The sequence below is a fragment of the Nipponia nippon genome, unplaced genomic scaffold (genome assembly GCF_047370975.1).
Source record: "Nipponia nippon isolate SJK-2023a ecotype South Korea unplaced genomic scaffold, ASM4737097v1 scaffold_27, whole genome shotgun sequence".
Classification (NCBI taxonomy): Eukaryota; Metazoa; Chordata; class Aves; order Pelecaniformes; family Threskiornithidae; genus Nipponia; species Nipponia nippon.
Genome location: NW_028262344.1, coordinates 6,152,292 through 6,173,260, shown reverse-complemented (window position 1 = coordinate 6,173,260; position 20,969 = coordinate 6,152,292). Strand labels below are relative to the sequence as shown.

The window sequence follows — 20,969 nt, the reverse complement described above, 5'->3', positions numbered from 1 at the left end:
CAACAAACATTTACTTATGTTTCCTCCTGATTCTAACCCAAAAGGTCTTTTCTGTGCAAATGGTATTCTTCCAAGAGTTCAAAGATCTTCACAACTTTTTTGCCTCGGTCTTCACCAGCAAGTGCTCTAGCCACGCCGCCCAATTCACAGAATCCAAAGGCAGGGACTAGGAGAATGAAGTACTGCCCACTGTAGAAGATCAGGTTCAAGACCATCTAAGGAACCTGAATGTGCACAAGTCCATGGGACCTGATAAGATGCACCCGAGGGTCCTGAGGGAACTGGCAGATAAAGTTGCTAAGCCACTATCTATCATATTTGAAAAGTTGTGGCAGACTAATGAAGTTCCCAGTGACTGGAAAAGAGGAAACATAACCCCCATTTGTAAAAAGGGAAAAAAGGAAGACCCGGGGAACTACAGGCCAGTCAGTCTCACCTCTGTGCCTGGCAAGATCCTCTTGGAAACTATGCTAAGGCACATGGAAAACAGAGAGGTGATTGGTGACAGCCAACATGGCTACACGAAGGGCAAATCGTGCCTGACAAACTTGACGGCCTTCTACGATGGGGTTACAGCGTTGGTGGGTAAGGGAACAGTGACCGTCGTCATCTACCTGGACTTGTACAAAGCATTTGATACTTTCCCGCACAACATCCTTGTCTCTAAAATGGAGTGTTGTGGTTTAACCCCAGCTGGCAACTAAGCACCACACAGCCGCTCGCTCACTCCATCCCCGGTGGGATGGGGGAGAGAATCCGAAGAGTAAAAATGAGAAAACTCATGGGTTGAGATAAAGACAGTTTAATAGGGAAAGCAAAAGCAAAACAAGGAATTCATTCACTCCTTCCCATCGGCAGGCAGGTGTTCAGCCATCTCCAGGAAATCAGGGCTCCATCACACATAAGGGTTCCTTGGGAAGACAAACGCCATCACTCCGAACGTCCCCCTTCCTTCCTCTTCCCCCAGCTTATATACTGAGCATGACGTCATATGGTATGGAATATCCCTTTGGTCAGTTGGGGTCAGCTGTCCTGGCTGTGTCCCCTCCCAACTTCTTGTGCACCCCCAGCCTACTTGCTGGTGGGGTGGTGTGAGAAGCAGAAAAGTCCTCGACTCTGTGTCAGCACTGCTCAGCAATAACTAAAACATCCCTGTGTTATATCAACACTGTTTTCAGCACAAATCCAAAACATAGCCCCATACTAGCTACTATGAAGAAAATTAACTCTATCCCAGCCAAAACCAGCACATGGAGAGACATGGATTTGATGGGTGGACCACTCAGTAGATAAGGAATTGGCTGGATGGTCACACTCAAAGACGAGTGGTGTCCCTCAGGGGTCTGTATCGGGACCAGTATTATTTAACACCTTTGTCAGGGACACGGACAGTGGGATTGAGTGCTCCCTCAGCAAGTTTGTGGATGACACCAAGCTGAGTGGTGCAGTTGATACGCTAGAGGGAAGGGATGCCATCCAGAGGGACATTGACAAGCTTGAGAGGTGGGCCCTTGCGAACCTCATGAAGTTCAACAAGGCCAAGTGCAAGGTCCTGCACCTGGGTCGGGGCAATCCTAAACATGGATCCAGGCTGGGTGATGAGTGGATTGAGAGCAGCCCTGCGGACTCGCAGGTGCTGATCCTGCTAAGGGACTTCAACCACTATGACATCTGCTGGAAAAGTGGCACAGAAAGCTGCAGTCTAGGAGACTCTTGGAGTGCACTGAGGATAACTTTCTAATCCAGGCGATAAAAAGCCTGACCAGAGGAGAAGCATTACTGGACCTGTTGCTCACCAACGCAGAGGAACTTATTGGAGAGGTCAAGATTGGTGGCAGCCTGGGCTGCAGTGATCATGCCCTGGTGGGATTCACAGTCTTGAGGGATATGGACCAGGTGAAGAGTAGAGTCAGGACCCTGAATTTTAGGAGAGCAAACTTTCACTTCTTTAAGGAATTAATGGATGGGACCCGCTGGGAAACTGCCCTCAGGGATAAGGGAGCAGAACATAGCTGGCAGCTCTTTAAGGGCATTATTCTTAGAGCACAAGAGCTCTCAATTCCCATGTGTAAGAAATCAGGCAAGGCAGGCAGGAGACCAGCATGGCTGAGTAAGGACCTCCTGGTCAAACTAAAGTGTAAGAAGGAAATGCACAGGCAATGGAAGCAGGGACATGTATCCTGGGAAGAATATAGAGATGCTGCCCAGATGTGTAGGGATGGGATCAGGAAAGCTAAGGCACAGTTGGAGCTGAATTTGGCGAGGGATGTGAAGAATAATAAAAAGGGCTTCTACAGGCATGTTGGTCAGAAAAGGAAGACAAAAGAAAATGTACCCCCCACCCCAATAAATGAGATAGGGGATCTGGTGACAACCAACATGGAGAAGGCTGAGGTACTCAACAACTTTTTTTGCCTCAGTTTTCACTGGCAATTGCTCTTCACAAATCTCTCGAGTCCCTGAACCTCAAGGCAGGGACTGGGGGAATGAAGTCCCTCCCACCATAGGAGAAGACCAAGTTTGAGACCACCTGAGGAACCAGAACATACATAAGTCCATGGGACCCGACAAGATGCATCCCAGGGTCCTGAGGGAGTTGGCTGATGTACTTGCCAAGCCACTCTCCACTGTATTTGGAAACGTTCAAGGACAGGCTAGATGGGGCTCTGAGCAACCTGATCTAGTTGAAGATGTCCCTGCCAATTGCGGGGGGGTGGGGGGTGGGGTGGACTAGATGACCTTTAAAGGTCCCTTCCATCCCAAAGCATTCTATGATTCTATGATTCTGTATTTGAGTGGTGTGGCTGACATGCCTGAGGGATGAGAGGCCATTCAGAGGGACCTGGACAGGCTTGAGAGGTGGGCCCTTGCGAACCTCATGAAGTTCAACAAGGCCAAGTGCAAGGTCTTGCACCTGGGTTGGGGCAATCCCCAGTATCAGTGCAGGCTGGGGGATGAAGGGATTGAGAGCAGCCCTGCGGAGAAGGACTTGGGGGTACTGGTGGATGAAAAGCTGGACATGAGCTAGCAGTGTGCTCTCGCAGCCCAGAAAGCCAACCGTACCCTGGGCTGCATCAAAAGAAGCGTGGCCAGCAGGTCGAGGGAGGGGACTCTGCCCCTCTGCTCTGCTCTGGTGAGACCCCACCTGGAGCCCTGCGTCCAGCTCTGGGGTCCTCAGCACGGGAAGGACATGGACCTGTCGGAGCAGGTCCAGAGGAGGGCCACAAAAATGATCAGAGGGCTGGAGCACCTCTCCTATGAAGAAAGGCTGAGAGAGTTGGGGTTTAGCCTGGAGAAGAGAAAGCTCTGGGGAGACCGTATTGCAGCCTTTCAAAACTTAAAGGGGGCTTATAAGAAAGATGGAGACAGACTTTTTAGTAGGGCTTGTTGTGATAGGACAAGGGGTAATGGTTTTAAACTAAAAGAGGGTAGATTCAGACTAGATATAAGGAAGAAATTTTTTTTACGATGAGGGTGGTGAGACACTGGAACAGGTTGCCCAGAGAGGTTGTAGATGCCCCATCCCTGGAAGTGTTCAAGATCAGGTTGGACGGGGCTCTGAGCAACCTGATCTAGTTGAAGATGTCCCTGCTCATTGCAGGGGGGTTGTACTAGATGACCTTTAAAAGTCCCTTCCAACCCAAACCATTCTATGATTGTATGATTCTATATGTGCAATAGTTCATTTCTACAGGGATAGAAATATATAATTTTCAGAAATAAAATGAAATTGGTAAAATGCTGTGAACTCCTTTATAAGAAACAGAACTGAGAATGTGAAAACAATTCCCATGCTGTGTGTATTACAATGCTCTCATTTTTTTTATTTTTCAGCAATGGATACCTTCAGTGAATGAGGCTAGAATACGTTAATTACAGTGTGTACTCAGATCCTTGTGCCATTTCTGTCAATAGGACATTAGCAAAAATGTAAACTGGAGAGCTGCATGTTTTTTTCCTAATGATTCCTATTCAATCAAACATTCATCTCCTATAGAAGTTTTCAGGATCAATAAGCAACGTCTTCCTGCCCGAGGGGGTAAAATGAGACCTATCTTTCACTGCTCCGGTTCTCTTCATGGACTAATTATGTCCACAGAGTACGGAAAACCAGATTTTGGAAAACGTACCAGTGTAGCCGGCTTTGGGGCAGCCCCATTCCCGGGGATAGGCACGGCGGGCCGCGGGCCCGCCCGTCGTCGTCCGGCCCCTCCATCCGCCGGGGCGGTGGTAGGCCCCTGCCGTGCCTCCCGGCGCATTAAGGCAGTCGGCGGGGCTTAGCTGGGAAAGTTTGGCTATGAAGCAGCTGGTGTAGACGGGGATGTAGAAAGCGCAGAGTCTGGCGGAGCTGGTCCGCATCTTGCATTGGATATTCGCTGAAGACAAAGTCAGTGTGGAGGAAGTGCAAGCGCTCATGGAGCCGTACGAGAACAACACCGAGGAGTGGCTGCAGTACGCCAAATTTGACCAGTACAGGTATAACCCTCACGGGGCTCCGCCGTGCGCGCCGTGCCTCTCACCACGCAAACGGGGTAGGCTAAGGGGCTGCCGGAGCAGAACCACGGGGGGAAGCCGTCCGGCCGTGGCAGCCCCGCTCTCCCGTCGAGGCTTGGACCGAGCTCCCCGGCAGGAGCCTCGCGGCGTAGGGGCGTGGCAGGGAGAGGGCGGGGCGGCGGCCAGTGGCAGTGCTCGCGGGCATAGCCGGGCGGGTGTCTGTGCCCCAGCTGCGCTGCAGGATCCGGGCCCGGCGGCGGCTTCACCTGGACTCCCGTCCTGCGGCTGGGCGAGCCGGCCCCCGCCTCGGTTTGGTGCCGCTCCAATCCGCGGGGCTTCAGAGTTTTTCCTGGGATCAGTGATAACCCGCAGAGTAGACAGAAACGTGCTAAAGCAATAAAAATTAAAAAAAACCTCTCAAAAAACCCAAGAAAAATAAACTCGCAGAAGAGAGTATGTGCTTCTCTATGGCCACAGAATTGCCTGCAGTGTCTCAGTGGTACCTCTCTGGCAGCAGCAATCATCTCGTGGCAGAGCTGGCAGTGCAGGATGAGGCCGGGGCCTGCGACCTTGATCCACTGCCTGCCCTGCACCGCGCAGGGAACCTGGGGGAAACGGCACCCCCTGGCGCAGGCTTGGCACTTCCTGTAGTGTACTGGTTTTGGCTGGGATGGAGTTAATTTTCTTCATAGCAGCCCATATGGTGCTGTGTTTTGAATTTGTGACCAAAACTCTGTTGACAATACACCAACGATTTAGCTATTACTGAACAGTGCTGTCTGTTTTTCACTCTGCCCCCCAGCGAGTAGACTGGGGGTGGGCAAGAGGCTGGGAGGGGACACAGCTAGGACAGCTGACCTGAATTGACCAAAGGGTTATTCCATATCATATGACATCACGAACAGCAATAAAAGCTGGGGGGGGGGTGGGGTGTAGTCTTTCGAAGGCAGTGATTGCTTGGAGAGTGGCTGGGCATTGGTCTGCTTGTGGGAGGTGTGGTGAGTAATTGCCTTTGTATCACTTGTATTATTTTTTTCCTCTCTTTCCTTCACTTATTAAACTGTCTTTATCTCAATCCTCAAACTTTTTTGGTTTTGCTCTTCCAATTCTCTCCCTCATCCTGCTGTGGTGGGGAGTAAGTGAGCAGCTGGTGGATGTTTAGTTGCTGGCTGGGGTCAACCCACCACGCTTAAGTATTTCTCAGCGTGCTTTTGCATGAATTGAACTTTTCTTTTTAACCTCTCTATCATGAAAGCATCATTCATGCTGTTGGTTCTGAACTGGAGGAACACACCAAAATGAGTTTTGGGCTTTGGTAGATGTTTGATTCCTATAAAGTAACTTGTGTGTGTACACCATGCTGTTCTGGCTGGTTGTGAGCAGTGTGTTGTCTCTCCTTTGCTCGAGTCCCTTCCTCTGTTGGGCTAGTGCAGGCTGAGGCTTCTTGTTGCTTCTCAGTAGAAAAGAAAAGATCCATTAAGGTTTTAAGTTGTTCCTACTTTGCTAACAGCTAGTTAATTCCTGCTATTGGTGGCTTCCCCATTGTAAATTTAAGTATAAAGACAATGTATTTCAGCACTTCCTTAAAAAAAACCAAAACAAACCACCTTTTTAATTTCTCTATCATGAAAGCATCATTCTGGCTTGACTTTTTAAAAATCTCCTTTCTTACATTGACTCTTCTCCATTCGGAACAAATCACAAAATTGTAACAGAACACAGGAAACTAAGAATTAGAAAAACAAAGTGTGGCAACATTAGAAGTATTCATGACAGCCTTTCTTTTGGCCAGCCAGACCTGCTCTACAGAAATAACAGCACCTGAAAAGTTCAGTCAAATGCCAACATTGATTGCTTATGTTTTGACATCATAGGAAAAATATGTCTACCTAATACATATACAGATTGTAGATGGAGTAAGAGGCAGCATATAGATATAAATGTAACACTTTGAAAGTAATTTATGAGTGTCCTATGTTGATTAAAATGAGATTAAATGTTCTTATGAGGAAACTAATTTAAAAAAAGTCCAGTTGACATCAGCATACCTTCTGTGTGCCCTTGCTTGCAACCTTTAGGTGAGAGTGAGGCTTCTTGTCATAGGCATAAACTTTTGCTTTACTTGGCATTCCTGTGAATAGCCCATGACTAAAGCTAAAAAGGAATCGAAAAGTCCCAGTTGGTTACTTGCACCATAACAGCTAGAAGCACCAGCCCTGGATCAGAAGAGCCTCACTATGGAAAGTAATGTATAAAGCAAAAACCCAGTCCTTTCTACAGGGAGCTTCTCAATAGAATGACACAAGTGACAATTTGGGACAGGCTTGTGGGGGAGTACAAACAAACAAACTTCAAATGTTGTGATACAGGGTGTTTTCAAGCCCTGAGAGCAAATCAGTCTAGAATACACATATGGATAAAACCCCTTTAGAAACAAGCTTATTCTGTGCTACCTTTAAGTTAGTACAAGAAAAAATCTTCTAAACAAATTCTACTATGTTAAACTTTGTTTAGAAGTGGATGCTGGCAATAATTACACCACAGGTATTTTATCCATGCAAGAATGCTGTAGTACAAGATGTAGCATTTTCAAGAAAAATGTAAGAGTAACCATGCATGGTAAGCCTGACATCTTAGTTTTCTTTTTCTGCCTAATACAACGGAGGGCTGTCCAACAGAAAGGAAAGCCAAGAATATATAAAAAGGAGCTGTAGAAGAATGTAACCATGTATCTTTTTTTTTTTTTCATTGCAGTCTTCTGTTTCTAATTATAAGCCAGCTGCTGAAATGACTTCATTCAATAACTATTTTGATTTGATCCTGTCTTCCACTCTAGTCTCAGACTCACAGTTCTCAAACTCCAATCATCTATGTAATTGAAAAGCTATATGACTATCAAATATTAATTGTGTCCATTTTTTCTTCACAGAAAAAGTACATTTACAAAAACAGCTTAAAAATTAAATTTCAATTTTTTCCAAGTAAAACTTGGTTTTTAAGACAAAGATTTTTATATGTTGCAAGCTTCCTTCATAACCATGTTTGTATACTTTTGTCTTTCATAGGCATAGCAGTACTGAGTATTCTTAAAAAGCAAACACTTTGTATTTCAGGTATACAAGAAATCTTGTGGACAGTGGAAATGGAAAGTTCAACTTGATGATCTTATGCTGGGGTGAAGGGCATGGCAGGTTTGTATAAAAATAATCAGCCCTACATGAGCTATTAGAAAATGAGGAAACTAAGCAGTATAGAACTCCCTAGTTATTCCTGTGGTATAGCAGTCCTGAATACTTGCTATAGTATTTTTTTGCAAGTTTGTACCTCATAGACTCTTCTAGAGCATTTAAAAAAAATGCTCTGGTCTTCTACCAAATCTAAGTTTCCCTTCTGTCAGTTTTCAATCCCAGAGTAGGCCCTATGGGCATTGAATAGACCCTGTTTGTTCTGAGAGATGTGCCTCACTTTGTTGCAGAAGCAAACTTGGTACAGTTTAAATAGTCTTTATTATCTCATGTTGTTTAAATCCAGTCTCTGTGACAAGATGAGAAAAGTGGGTTTTGGTTAGAACTGTGGGGTGTGATTGGGGAGCCCCTTTTTAGTGGCATTTGGCTTTCTTTAGGTTCAGACATTCTACCTTCTCCTCGAAACAGGCCACAATGCTCCTGTGGCCTCTTGAATTGTATACGCAGACCCTACACTGGATTTCGTGGTCCTGTAAAAGTGAGGGCAGGATCTGTCCCTTGGAGGGTCTTTGATGAAATGTTGGCTAAAACAAAATATGGAATAACAGAACTTGTAGGTTTTGAATGATTATCCTTGCACATAAATAGAAAATGCAAAGAGTTGTTTTTTTGCTTGGTGGTTTTTTAATTGAGCATGCATATTGAACGTTTACAGTATTCTCTCAAGGATGCTGTGAAGCTATACCCAGAGAGATGTAAGAACCAAGCCCACCATGTCTACTTGTGGGCTTTTTCTGCAAAGACTGTAATTTATGTCAAACTGTTTGAGTTGGATGGGCATTTACTAGGAACTAGACTGAGATCACAACTTGTTTTTGCTTCTTATGAGGATCAAGTTGTTCTTATGGCTTGTGGAAGGAGCATGACAACATGGCATTTGAACTGTTCTATGCCTGAAGCAAGCTCTGCTTTCTTGGCATCTCAGTTTGTAGGAAACTAACATTTGTTTGTTGAAAAAAAGTAATGTACAAGTACCAAGTTTTTGATTGAAACTCATTAGCACTATACTTCAGGGAGGGCCAAATTTCCCCCCACCCACAATGAGTGGAGAGCTTTCCATTTGTCCTTATCCCACTGATTTTTGTAACAGTTAGGCCTCTATTAAAAAAAAAAACAAACCAAACCCAAACACGCAAACCAAAACTAAATTGCATGTCTAGCCCATATGTCTCTAAGGTAGCAATTAAAACATACTTCTGAGCAAGCAGACAGATCAAGCAAGCAGACAGCTCCTGCTGTTGTTCATGTTTTGCCAAACGAATGAAATTAACAGCTTACTGTTGTTAGTTGTACTTAGTACTATCAGAGTGAGAAGTACAGCATTTTCTTTCTTCAGCAAACTCCTATGCATCCCAGCAGTAAAAAGGCCATGGAAATGAAGCCGAAGTAGCTCATTTCTACCATGTTTAGGGAGGGAACATGGTGGGATCTGCAAATATATTAGGTATATTTGCAAGTCTATACTGGCCTCTGCCTAGGGTCACTGTGAAAAGTATCTATTTGTCCACAACAGTTTTGTGTTCTGAAGAGTTTTTTCTGTTCTCCTTCCTCTGGTTTTCCATTGTATTTGTCTCTGGCAACATCAAGCTGACAGATAACTGACTTTTTTTTTAGTCCTGCTGTATGTAAGCTTATCCCATACATTTCTAATGCAGCAGTTTTAAGTAGACATACCTTAGCTACTGTGAATGTTTGTTTCCAAGATGTCTGTGCATGACAAATGTGCGATAGCATTTCATTCTAGGGCTATTTCCAGATACAATATGCTGTGCCATCTGTCCTGTTTGCTGTATTTAAATTAAATATGTATATCAAACTGAGTTTGGTTATTCTTTTTACTTATATAGCAGCATCCACGATCACAGTGACTCACACTGCTTTATGAAGATCCTCCAGGGAAATCTAAAGGAGACTCTGTTTGAATGGCCTGAGAAAAAAGGGAATGGTGAAACGACTAAGAAATTGGAATGAGTTTTGAGGGAAAATCAGTGCACCTATATTAATGGTAAGCTCTTCTAATACCTTGTTTGATAGCTACCCATCCATGAGTCTGACTTCTAATAGAAGAGTTCATGTACTCTCTAAGTAGGCTCTTACCTTTAACACTATTGTACTTCAACAATTGTGTGTGAAGCCATTAGAACTTGGCTCTTTAGATTCTGTACAAATCTGTATTTAGATTCAGTAAAACAAAACACTTCCTTTTAACTCACTCTTAAGACATTAAAACAATTGCTTGGTACTTAAAAATGCTAGCCAGCTCCTCTACACCAAGCAGCCTTCAGCACTGTAACTATCTGAAATTGCTTGTTTTGCACCAGGAGGTGCTGGTTGATTATGATCCCAGTAAGAAAGGCACTCGGACTCTGAGATATCATTTAAAATGCTATTTATTAGAGCTAACACTCTAAAGAAAGAGAATAGTAAAGATAAGATTAAGTCCCTTGAGGTGCTGTGATTCCTGAGTGGTTTAGCATCAAACAGCCCTCCAATCCATGCGCAGCATACCATGCAGACCCCATTCATAGAAAAGATTCCTCTGTTTTGGTCATTTGAGCTATCATAGGATTGGTGGGGGTGAACTCTGGAACTCCCTCAGTTCAAGGGGGTCACATCCACAGCATCATATTGGGTTATGGATTAGGCCAGGGTGAGGGGCATGGAGGAAACTTTAGTAGTACTCTACAGCCCTTTGAAGGTATGACACATTAAGTGAAAGTACAAAATTCATAGGACAGGAAATGCAAGAAAGAGCTTGACGTGTCTGCTGATGGAAGGGACATTCCCTCACCTGGGACATGCATTCTCAGGCTTGTTTAGGTTTTCCTCCCTATGAGGTTCTTTCTAATGCAAACAATTACATTCTGTGTATATCTGATCCAAAGCTTTCTTGGTTGTTTAAAACAAATTTGGTATCTAAAACTCTGGGACAGTTTGAATCTCTGCCATGTTTCATACTGGATAAACAGATAAAATAAGTCGAAGGAAAACACTAATAATGTGTTATTTGATTGCCTTACTACTTTAATAATGACCTTTGTGTTTCTATTGTGTGCTGCTTGGTTGCTGTTGTACTTTTAAGGTTAAAACCTACTAAATTTAGTCTATTTGAATCTCCCATTACACAAGCGTACATTTAGGACTTTTCCCCCCACATCCTTTATTTAGATAAACTATGTTAATGACACTTAGGGCTTTCACTTCAAATGTATCAGAGTTAAGAGTGTACTTATGATTCTCAGAGTACCATGCCTACATTGCACAATACAGGTCTTGAATATTATATAACACTAATTCAAGTACATAGGCCTGAGTTGTTTTTACAGCAGAAATCATAAACTTCAATTCAAGGTCTGTCTTGAGTAACTCAAACTCTGCTTCAGTATAGAATGGAAATGGATGTTTTTGTGGATTTGATTCTTCATATCTTATATTTTTATGTACTACCTTGATTTCTACTCCATCATCCCAGAAAATGCCATTAATTCATTAGTAGCCACACAAGACAGTACCTTGTTTTATTACCTGTTCAACTATGCTTACTATTCATTTAAGATTGGAAGTATGACAGTCATTAGTAATTTGTCATATTAGTCAAAAGACCACACAAATGAAAAGACTGTCCTACCTCAAAGTAATAAATTGGAAAGATTAATGAAGCAATGGATGTCTACAGTAGAAGACAACTATATCTCCACTCAAGCCCCAAATACAAGTAGCTAACTCTTAATGTGATTGACCTCAGCCCAATAAGGATAATTAACAATACAAAACCTCTTTCCCTGTAAAATGCTTTGCTGATTTTTAGAAACACAAATCTTCCTGCTTCTAGAACAACAGCATCTCCTAGGAAAGTAGCCTTTCACTCATTTGGGAATGACAGCTAGTAAATTACTGATAGCATGGCTTTCCTTAAGCTGCTTTGGATTTCTATTGGCCTTTATCCCATAGTAGATAATCTATTGACTTACACAAAGTGTTGAAGGTGATAAGGTATTCTGAAGTGCCAGTGTATTTAGGAATCTGTGCTAGAGAAGAGCAGTCAAATTCCCTGTGCTGAGTTATACATTGCCCCTAAAGGGGCAGGTGTGCCTAACTGGCTTGTTTGTGAGTCTCAGCTTAGATGGCACTTTTCCAGGCATTTGAGAAGTCATTAAATCTGTCTATTAATACAACCTTTTGTTTCATGTCCTCACTTGTGTAGACTCCATTGGCCTGCACCGTGTGGAGAACATAAGCCACATGGAGTCTGCTGTTAGCCTGCATTTGTACAGCCCATCCTTTGACAGCTGTAACACCTTTGATCAAAGGACTGGATACAAGCACAAAGTTAAGATGACATTCTATAGCCAGTTTGGAGAAGGGACTCTATGTGTAAGTATGAGATAACACATTCCCTGCCAGGCCTTTGACACCAAGCCTTGTGTAGGGACAGGACAGAGGGATTGCACTTGTCTGTGCAAATCACAGCATAACCAGCCGGTCAAAAGAGGTGATTATCCCGCTGTATTCAGTGTTGGTGCGGCCTCACCTTGAGTATTGTGTGCAGTTCTGGGCCCCACAATTTAAAAAGGATGTGAAGGTCCTTGAATGCGTCCAGAGGAGGGCAACAAAGCTGGTGAAAGGGCTGGAAGGCATGAGAAGCATCTGAGGACACTGGGTTTGTCTAGTTTGGAGAAAAGGAGGCTGGGGGGCACTCTCATTGCTCTCTACAGCTTCCTGAGGAGGGGAAGTGGAGAGGGAGGTGCTGATCTCTTCTCCCTGGTATCCAGTGACAGGACGCCTGGGAATGGTTCAAAGCTGCTCCAGGGGAGGTTCAGACTTGACATTAGGAAGCATTTCCTTACCGAGAGGGTGGTCAAACCCTGGAACAGGCTTCCTAGAGAGGTGGTCGATGCCTCATGCTTGCCAGTGTTTAAGAGGCATTTGGACAATGCCCTTAACATGCTGTAACTTCTGGTCAGCCCTGAAGTGGTCAGGCAGTTGGACTAGATGATCGTTGTAGGTCCCTTCCAACTGGAATTATTCTATTCTATTCTAAGAGTATTAGAATGTTAAACCCAAAATAAGTTCAATAATCTTTTAGAGAGTCATATGAAGAGTTTTTGCTTCCTACTGGACAATCTATCTAAACAGGTGGAGACTCAGTTTTAGATAGTATTCAGCATAGTTCTTCCTTGACAACATATCTTTGTCTCTTTTTCTCTCTTATGACAGAATATTTGCAGGAGGAATTCTGAGTTCCAGCCTATCTCAATCATACATGCATAGCTAGATAATTTTGTGTATGTGTGTGTGTGTTTTTTACCTTATGTAGAAAGTTAGATAGTTCTCAGTCAAAAGCTAGAAAAAAACAAAGATTCATTTTACTGTTAGATTAGTTTGACATCGAGTTTGTAAATATATGGTGTCACTTTCTGTCTGTGAAAGATTAAAAATCTGTCAAACAGCAAACATTTCTTGCATGGGCTAATGAACCATGGCGATACATGTAACAGGAATGCACGTGGAAGCAGGCACAAAAAGACTGAAGAAAGCTGCAAAGTAAAGGAAAATCAGGTGTATGTATTTCTTCTTTGCATATAGCTGAGACAAGTTTCTCTTGAGGTAGTTAGCAGAGACAATTTTTTTACCATTATTAGAGGCTGTAGATATGGATGTAATTACAGGCAGATAAAAATGAGATCTTATGATTGGAATAACATTTCCTTTTGTTTGAGTAGTAAAACAGAAAAAGCTGTTTCAACATGCAGTCCTCCCTACTAATGATTTTGATAGGTGTTTTCTTAAAATTCCTTAGTCTGTGTGGTCATCATACCTTTCTAGAAATCTAATTGCATATTACAGTTAAAAATTCCACTTCACCATCACAGAATCATTTAGGTTGGAAAAGACCCAATCATCGAGTCCAACCGTAAACCTAACGCTGCCAAGTCCACCACTAAACCATGTCCCTAAGTGACATGTCTACACATCTTTTCATCATTTAATTTTCACTTAAAGTACATTCCACAGCGTGCTTTATCAAAAAGCATGTTATCTTGCTGCTCAGACTCATCTAACATAGTATAGCTTCAACATTTTAATTACCTCAGCTTTAAAAATCTTTACTTGGGGCTTTGATAGATTTTTACATAGAAACCAGCTCTTGATATCCAGCTAATATCAATTCTTATTTACTTACCAGTACAATGGTCAATTTTTTATAGATAAAAAATGACTGAAATAAGCAGTTCAGGTGATAATACAAAGTCATCTTCATTTTCACTGTCCTTCATACTTGAAGAACTGGCCCTGAACAACTTTGGCACCTGTAAAACACTCAAAGGGCAATAAAGTATACTTACTACTGACACAGTTTCAGCATTATGTGATTTGTGCTAAGTCATGCTGTGGAGGAAAAAAATCACCAGACCTTAAAAGCACTTGAATGTATCCTTTCTTTTAAAGTTCATTGCATTTTCTAACCTCTGTTGTCATGTTTTCAAAACTGCAATGAACAAGAAAAGAAATTAGTTTGTTTGTTTCTAAAAAGTCAGCGCGCTACTGTCTATGCTCATAATAGTTGAATAAATAAAAACCAAAACACATCCAAACAAAACACCACAAGAAAACAATGCAACATTTAAATAAATGTTTGGGATAAACCCCAAATTTAGCTTCACCCAAAATTAAGCATTTACTTTATTTCCACGTGTACAGCCTCACAGAGGAAGAGGTGCAGAGCTGCTGCAGTACAAGGAGTAGATCCTTAATAGGAATCAGAAGAAAAGAGATTATGGGGAAAATTCTGGTCTCCGTTACCTTCTCAAATATGCCATGTACACTGTTGCTGAATCACAAGTCTGTCTTATTGACAACAAGAATTTGTGAGTCTGTACTCATAAAAGCATAGTATTTTGATTTTCAACATTTATTTTTTAAAATATATTTGCAAGTAAGTTCAAATTAATTAGAATGTGGGGTTTTTAATGTCATTTTCCATGTGTTTTTCCTTTTTTTAAGGCAAATTAGTGAAATAAACATGATTTGAAAAGTTACAAAACATGTTTACATTACATAAATATGCTTCTACACTGCCACAACAAAGCTCAAGATATCCCCAGAGCAGTGAACCATTGCAGGGTTCAATTTTTTCACAATTTCTGCCGAATTTGCATGTTCACAATTTCAGACACAATGTCCTTTCTTTAGCTGCCTTCCATTGTTTCTGTAATACACAAGAGGGAGCTATTGTTTGCAGCAGCTTTCCAGTGCTCAGTTTTTGTTGAAAGTATACTCTGTGCTTAAGCTTTCCTTAGTATCAAATTTGCTCTTTCAATTGACTGATAAACGTATGTCGCAAAGTTAAAAAAACACTGACAGTCTTGGTCATACATAATGTAGGCATAGATCTAAGAAATGTGTTACAACACCAGTGTGAAATGCCTCAGACTTAAACACTGGTCAGGCTTCCAGTTGGTCAGTGAAATCCATGTATCACTTTAGGTACCAGGACTCCCTGTATAGCGTGTAGGGATCTCCAAGAGTGAGATTCACAAAAACAGCAGCATTCTGAGCAGAGAGCTGCAAAAGCTACTCAATAGGAAATGAAGAAAAGATCATCCAGGACAAACATGGCTTGCTCTTGGCAACAGAAAGGAATTAATCTCCAGTTAACATTCACAACTCTCAGTCCTCTCCAGGGGGTAGGTACATACACCAGCCTTTTTTCACAGTGTGTAGTGCTAGGATGAGGTGGTGGTGACTGTCCCCGCTAATTCAATGTCTTCAGGATTGGAAGGCTCAGGTAAGAAAGGCACATTCAAGTCTCTTCTCTGACTGAGGCTAGACTTCAATTGATTTTGTGAAAGGGAGAGACCTGGGGAAGGTCTAAAAAAAAAACCTCAGAAAAAGACAGAGAATGAAAACTTGACTGCGGTGAAGTAGATACGAATAGTAAAGGATAAACTGACCAGATTTTATGTAAAGAATCTAAAGCTTAGGTATACTTTCTGCATTACTGTGGTGGGTTGACTCCCCTCTCCTGGGGGATGGGGAGAAAAATAGAAGGAAAGTGAAAAGACTCGTGGATCAAGATAATGACAACTTAATAAGAAAAGCAAAAGCTGCGCACAGAAACAAAGCAAAAAGAGGTATTCATTCCCTACTTCCCATCGGCAGGCAGATGTCTAGCCACTTCCTGGGAAGCAGGGCCTCAGCACACGTAATGGTTGCTTGGGAAGACAAACACCATAACCACGAATGTCCCCCTTCCTCCTCCTTTCCCCTGGTTTTTATTCCTGAGTGCGATGTCATAGGGTATGGAATATCCCTTTGGTCAGTTGGAGCCAGCTGTCCTGGCTGTGTCCCCTCCCAACCTCTTGCCCAACCCCAGCCTACTGACTTTTTGGGGGGAAGAGAGAAAACCTTGATGCTGTGCAAGCACTGCTCAGCAATAGCCAAAACACTTGTGTGTTATTAACACTGCTTTAGCCACAAATGCAAAGCACAGCACCATACAGGCTGCTATGAAGAAAGTTAACTTCATAACTTCATCCCAGCCAGACCCAGTACAAGTGCTCTTCTCAATGAATTGCATTTCGGTTTGTTTTGATCTGTTTTTTCCCCCAGTCAGGGCCTAATTCTGGCAATGCCATTACATTTACCTAATGAAAGACAGACATGTTCTTTAATATGTGCAGTTTTATCTGCTGAAATTTAAAATACTTAGGACATGATATAAAACTCTTTAAAAAAACTAGTCTGCTCTTTGCAACTATATATAGTTGGTCTAATAAAATATATCATTTTCTCTACAAAAATTGTTTCGATTAAAGCATTTTAAGCAATATTGTGGCTATGTAATGGACAGGTTTTAAAAGACCAGCACCTTTATACAAAAATTATTATATATTTTTTTTTCATTTCTGTCAGATACATTTAAGTCAAATGTAACATTTCCTGCCTAAATTGTTCTACCAAAAAGCATCACATTTCAAGTCACACTTCAACCTTGCAACTTACTGGAAGTAAAGCAAGATAAGTACTCAGACTTTTTGAAATCAAAACTTTGAAACATAAACACTTGCTTTGAGAGAGAGCAGGCAGATTGGCTGTTGTCTGCATTCTTGAGCAACGACAAAAAATTGTATTTGGATAGAAAAGAAATCTTAAACCCAGCTTTGGGGACCAAGCTAGGACATCTGGCAGGGCTTGATAGGGTTCCCCTTTAGCACTCTTCCATGTGTTGGGAAACATAACCACTTACAAGGGGAGAAAAGACAGATTTTTGTTGGTCAGTCATAGAGGTTCAAAGACTGTTTTGCTTTCCTTAGATACAGAACACTCTCACTTTTAACTGAGGTCAGAAACTCAGTGCTCAGGACTTCTAAGGAGTAATGAAAATTATTTCTTTGAAGTGTGTCGCGTTAAATGATTACACCTTTACCAAACAGCTGAAATAAAGTTTAACCTTCACAAGTTTGAAAGGTCTTTGAGAAAGTAAACTTGCATTCATAATTACATTTTTAAAGGGAAAATGAATATGGAAAAATGTTGAACAAAATTCACATGAGAATTCAATATTTGCTTGTTTCCTTTTCATTTTAATGTTTATTGACTATTACGTGTGTAAGATAACAAGTGAAACTAGATATTTTGACTTGGACTATTTTCCTCCTCTTGATTGGTAATCAACTGGCAATGTTTGTACCTTTTGTGGGAAATTGGATCTGGCTTACAGAAGAGAGTTAAATGTTAATCATTGGGTCTCTTTCATGAATTCCTGTAAATGGAATTCCAGTAAGGGGAAAAGCGGTAGCTAGTCTGGGCCATCCAACTGTCTGACATGACTTCATGCTACAAAAATGTTATGGTTTCAATGAGTGTTTCTGGAAAGCTCACTGGAAATTCAAGCTTTCTTCTGCTTACCAGATCTCAAAAGGACCTAGGAAGTCAGAGAACTGTAAGTTAAAATACAAAGATATTAGTGTAAAGTATACTTGTATATCTTTCATTAGTAAGAAGATGATCTACCTAACTAAAGCTCATTCAGTGCTTTCCATTTGTCTTCATTTTTCTGCAAATAAAACACTCGGGTAAATCCCTAGTGGCTTCTGGCTATACTGGAGTCTTAATTAACTAATTCTGCAGTAAATATATAAACAAGTTATAAAGGCTTAATAATTAAAACAGTATGTAGCTTACCTACCAAGGACTTGCCCAGGAAAGTGATTGTTTACACAGTTTAAGTATGAACTATAAGAATACAGATATGAAAGTTCACTGAGAAAAAAAAAACCTGTTTTTTGTCTTCTGTCACAGTACATCAGAAGTTCTTGCTATCAGGAATTTTACTAGGGTAGGTGATTTCTCTTTGCAACCTGTCTTTCAAAGTGGAGTTCCAGTTTCTGTCAGAATGAAGTACAGCAGGCTATCTCTGAGAGAAAAGATAGCATAAAGGAGAAAGTACTCCTCAGTTGTCTTTCTGCCATGTACTTGCCCATGGTCACACAGAGAAATATTCAGAGCTTGGGTGACAGGTGATGACAACTTCTAACTAACAGACAGGAGGAATTGTCTACCATTGTCACTAAGAAAATAGGAGAGAAATGCACTTAGAACAGCTACACAAAATGCTTCACAAACATGTTAGAGTGATATGAGCGTGTCAGAAATCTTAATCCTAAAAAGTTCCTCAATTTGTAGACTTGCACAAAGACATTATGGACACAGTCTTCTGGAAGTGGAAAGGAGAGGAGAAGTGGAAAAGGATCAGGAAAACCCACAAAATTATTTGGACTCTTGCATGTCCACAAAAAGATGAGTAACATGCCGACTAGTTTAGAGCACAGAGCAATCTTGGATTTCATATGATGAAATTGTGGTTGTGCCAGAAGATAAGCCATAGAATCATGTGTTCCCTTTTGAGAAAGAAAAGGGACAAGGCAAAATATGATGACAAGGACTTCTGCAGCAAGTTTATATGTGCACACCGTTTTTTAAAAATTTTTCTCACCCACCTGTGTAGAAAGAGAATAAGGATTAATAGGAAAGAGGTACAAGAATACAATTTCTCTTTGATTTGTTACATAACTAGTCCACATAAAGAAACTAGGAATGATTTTATGTGCCTCTAAATCTAAAGCCTAATCTGATGGAAGTCTCAGAGAATATGCTAGTATGAGACTGATAATGAAGATTGTTTGCCCAGAACACATTCCTTCAGAAAATCATTCTCTTTACTACAAATTGGCTCAGACAACAAATCTTCAAAAAAGAACTGTACCACAAAAGCACAGAGCTTTCTCAGTGCAGATTGCTCATGACTTCGGGCTGGAAGCCTCGTGTCAAAACAGAACAAAAGCCTGTCTGCTTAAGAGGAGTTTCTTTCCAATAATCTCTGTTCCACAACGACAAAGTTCTGCCAGCCACATGAGGCACAGGAAGAGGAAGAAGAGAGCTCAAGAGGCAATTTGGCCTTGTACCTATTCCAGCTTCAGTCATTCTTTTTGAACAAAAATTCAGCTGTCATCCATGTGGAACACAAACACCTGGGAGGAAGTACAGAAACACCAGGTATTAGAGGTAGTATTGCAACCAGTGACTGCTGCGTTCTTTGTCAAGTCCTGCTGTTTTGCTAGATGAAAACAGTAATGCAAATCCTATCATAAAAAATAATGTATTAGGATGAATGAGGATATCCAGCAGGTGACTGAGACACAAGTTTTCTTTGAAACAAAGAAACAACAGGGTCAATACCATATTTTTATGAATTTGTTGTTGTTGCATTGCTTCACTGTCTCTCAGGCACAAGGAAATAAAACATTGAATGGACAATAAAACCTGTTCACTTTCTTCCCCTTAAGGTTACTGTTCCAGATCCATAGTTTTTGTTTCAATATCCCATCATTTCTCTAGTAATCATCTCATCTGCCCCTTGAAAAGGTATCTTCCCAGTACTTCCTTCTATAAGCCACCTAAACTTCAATTGCTTATCTTTTGTCTTTAGTAAGGAATACCGTAAGATCCATGGGACCTAACACAATGATGTAAAATGGGTAGATATCAGTAGGTTAATAGATAACCCAGGGACTATACCAGTACTGACTATGAAACCAAAGACATCTCCATGGTTATGTTTTGAATTACATGTTGAATTCTTTGATGGTGGCTGGTACTTAATCACAGACTCGAGAATCAGAGAGTCTGTTTCAGGCACGGTCAGTAACTTCAGCCTCTCTGGTTAGTAAAGGAAGCAAAACGACCACGGACTAATTGTGCAGTCCTCCAAGGTTAGTTCTGACCCGTGTAGCTTATATGAATCTTTATTCAGTAATTAGATCTCAACTCTTTGACTCTTGTGGGTACTTTATATAGTATTTCTTCAGGGATGGATGAGCACTGAAGCAGGGATAGCCAAACTCTTCTAAGCTACGGTATCCTCTATAAAACATGGGTAATATCTTCTTATCTTGGAAGGAGTACTGAGAAGAAATACATTAAGTATTCTAAGGTGCTGAGCTACTCTAGTAATAAGGCCCACGTTAAGAACATGAAGTAGATGGTCACAGTCTCTCCCCTTCAAAAAGAAATCTCTTCTCTTTTTTAGGCAACAGCAGTGCCACAAGAGAACAACTGAGAAGCACCAGCATGTGTTTGCTTAAGACCTACTGAATGTTTAACCAGGGGACAGAAGACTTATATAGCTAAGGCCAACAACCAGCTATATATTTCTATACCTTGTATGTGGAACTAGAGTAGGACAGCTTCCAGGCAACCTGCAGTTATCATGAATGAATGCTGATTATGGGACACTAAGCCAACTAGTGCCATAAACTACTTCAGAGGTTAGACACCTTTTCTTAGGCTACTGTCAAGTCAGAATTAAGTAGCTTGTTTTCTGATTCTAGTCTCCTTTTAATTCCACTTTTGATACCATACTGAGAATATAAAAGATCGGTTTCTTAAACACCATCCGACACTATTTAAGAGGCCTACGTGTATGTATGCTCTGAGTGTAATTAATAATTATATAAACTTTTAAGCTTCCAGTCACCTGTATGTATGGATAGTACATTAGATACTACTAACAGCAGCGCTTTTTTATCAAGTCTTTTAGGTTTTAATGCTCTAGGCCATTTTGATAGTTTTGTGCATTTTTTACTTTTTATTTTTTACAATTTCATTTGTCAGATCTTGCTTTGAATAGGAACAACAAAGTGTTTCATGTACAATGATTTTCAAAAT

At 41.4% G+C, this 20,969-nt stretch overlaps 1 pseudogene; it reads left to right on the top strand.

Moving 5' to 3' along the window:
* Positions 1-4,297: 4,297 nt before the first annotated feature.
* LOC104009535 (cysteine dioxygenase type 1-like) lies at positions 4,298-20,405 on the top strand (annotated as a pseudogene).
* Positions 20,406-20,969: the final 564 nt, after the last annotated feature.